Raw genomic sequence first — 3020 nt, 5'->3', positions numbered from 1 at the left:
TATAAGAATGTAGCATTTTATTTCCAAAGTATGGTAAATTTTTGTTTTCTCACAGCAGGGTGATCGCACTACAAGGCTGCAGTTTTTATTTGCCCATCAAGTGGGCTTTTAGTGGAAATGACACACCACCAGCAGCATGTTGCCCACGAGAGGGGGGTGGGATGAGGGGCGAGCAGGAGAGGACATGTTGTTCTTCAATTGGTATGTACTCAGGATTTATAGTGTTTGAAAGAATGTTCTATCAAGTTCATATGAAAATGTAGCATTTTATTTCCAAAGTGTATTAAATCTTTGTTTTCTCACAGCAGGGTGATCGCACTACAAGGCTGCAATTTTTATTTGCCCATCAAGTGGGCTTTTGGTGGAAATGACACACCACCAGCAGCATGTTGTCCACGAGAGTGGGGTGGGATGGGGGGGCGAGCAGGAGAGGACAAGTTGTTCTTCTATTGGTATGTACTCAGGCTTTATAGTGTTTTAAAGAATGTTCTTTCAAGTTCATATACGAATGTAGCTTTTCATTTCCAAAGTGTAGTAAATCTTTGTTTTCTCACAGCAGGGTGATCGCACTACAAGGCTGCAATTTTTATTTGCCCATCAAGTGGGCTTTTGGTCAAAATGACACACCACCAGCAGCATGTTGTCCACGAGAGGGGGGTGGGATGGGGGGGGCGAGCAGGAGAGGACAAGTTGTTCTTCTATTGGTATGTACTCAGGCTTTATAGTGTTTTAAAGAATGTTCTTTCAAGTTCATATATGAATGTAGCATTTTATTTCCAAAGTGTAGTAAATCTTTGTTTTCTCACAGCAGGGTGATCGCACTACAAGGCTGCAATTTTTATCTGCCCATGGAGTCTGCTTTTGGTGGAAATGGCACACCACCAGCAGCATGTTGCCCACGAGAGAGGGGTGGTATGGGGGGGTGAGCAGGAGAGGACAAGTTGTTCTTCTATTGGTATATACTCAGGCTTTATAGTGTTTGAAAGAATGTTCTTTCAAGTTCATATTAGAATGTAGCATTTTATTTCCAAAGTGTAGTAAATCTTTGTTTTCTCACAGCAGGGTGATCGCACTACAAGGCTGCAATTTTTATTTGTCCATCAAGTGGGCTTTTGGTGGAAATGACACACCACCAGCAGCATGTTGCCCACGAGAGGGGGGTGGGAAGGGGGGGCGAGCAGGAGAGGACCAGTTGTTCTTCTATTGGTATGTACTCAGGCTTTATAGTGTTTTAAAGAATGTTCTTTCAAGTTCATATAAGAATGAAGCATTTTATTTCCAAAGTGTAGTAAATCTTTGTTTTCTCACAGCAGGGTGATGGCACTACAAGGCTGCAGTTTTTATTTGCCAATCAAGTGAGCTTTTGGTGGAAATGACACACCACCAGCAGCATGTTGTCCACGAGAAGGGGGTGGGATGGGGGGCGAGCGTAAGAGAACAAGTTGTTTTTCTATTGGTATGTACTCAGGCTTTATAGTGTTTGAAAGAATGTTCTTTCAAGTTCATATAAGAATGTAGCATTTTATTTCCAAAGTGTAGTAAATCTTTGTTTTCTCACAGCAGGGTGATCGCACTACAAGGCTGCAATTTTTATTTGCCCATCAAGTGGGCTTTTATTGGAAATGACACACCACCAGCAGCATGTTGTCCACGAGAGGGGGGTGGGATGGGGGGACGAGCAGGAGAGGACAAGTTGTTCTTCTATTGGAATGTACTCAGGCTTTATAGTGTTTGAAAGAATGTTCTTTCAAGTTCATATAAGAATGTAGCATTTTATTTCCAAAGTGTAGTAAATCTTTGTTTTCTCACAGCAGGGTGATCGCACTACAAGGCTTCAATTTTTATTTGCCCATCAAGTGGGCTTTTGGTGGAAACGACATATGGGGGGGAGAGCGTAAGAGGACAAGTTGTTGTTCTATTGGTATGTACTCAGGCTTTATAGTGTTTGAAAGAATGTTCTTTCAAGTTCAAATAAGAATGTAGCATTTTATTTCCAAAGTGTAGTAAATCTTTGTTTTCTCACAGCAGGGTGATCGCAGTACAAGGCTGCAATTTTTATTTGCCCATCAAGTGGGCTTTTGGTGGGAATGACACACCACCAGCAGCATGCTGTCCACGAGAGGGGGGGTGGGATGGGGGGTCGAGCAGGAGAGGACAAGTTGTTCTACTATTGGAATGACTCAGGCTTTATAGTGTTTGAAAGAATGTTCTTTCTAGTTCATATAAGAATGTAGCATTTTATTTCCAAAGTGTAGTAAATCTTTGTTTTCTCACAGCAGGGTGATCGCACTACAAGGCTGCAATTTTTATTTGCCCATTTAGTCTGCTTTTGGTGGAAATGACACACCAGCAGCAGCATGTTGCCCACGAGAGAGGGGTGGTATGGGGGGGCGAGCAGGAAAGGACAAGTTGTTCTTCTATTGGTATATACTCAGGCTTTATAGTGTTTGAAAGAATGTTCTTTCAAGTTCATATTAGAATGTAGCATTTTATTTCCAAAGTGTAGTAAATCTTTGTTTTGTCACAGCAGGGTGATCGCACTACAAGGCTGCAATTTTTATTTGTCCATCAAGTGGGCTTTTGGTGGAAATGACACACCACCAGCAGCATGTTGTCCACGAGAGGGGGGTGGGATGCGGGAGCGAGCAGGAGAGGACAAGTTGTTCTTCTATTGATATGTACTCAGGCTTTATAGTGTTTGAAAAAATGTTCTTTCAGGTTCATATAAGAATGTAGCATTTTATTTCCAAAGTGCAGTAAATCTTTGTTTTCTCACAGCAGGGCGATCGCAGTACAAGGCTGCAATTTTTATTTGCCCATCAAGTGGGCTTTTGGTGGAAGTGACACACCGCCAGCCGCATGTTGTCCACGAGAGGGTGGTGTGGGGGGGGGGGGGGGGGGGGGGGGAGAGGGGTGCAAGCGTAAGAGGACAAGTTGTTCTTCTATTGGTATGTACTCAGGCTGTATAGTGTTTGAAAGAATGTTCTTTCAAGTTCATATAAGAATGTACCATTTAATTT

Source organism: Schistocerca serialis, chromosome 12, assembly GCF_023864345.2.
Source record: "Schistocerca serialis cubense isolate TAMUIC-IGC-003099 chromosome 12, iqSchSeri2.2, whole genome shotgun sequence".
Taxonomy (NCBI): Eukaryota; Metazoa; Arthropoda; class Insecta; order Orthoptera; family Acrididae; genus Schistocerca; species Schistocerca serialis.
This window is presented reverse-complemented; position numbering follows the sequence as displayed.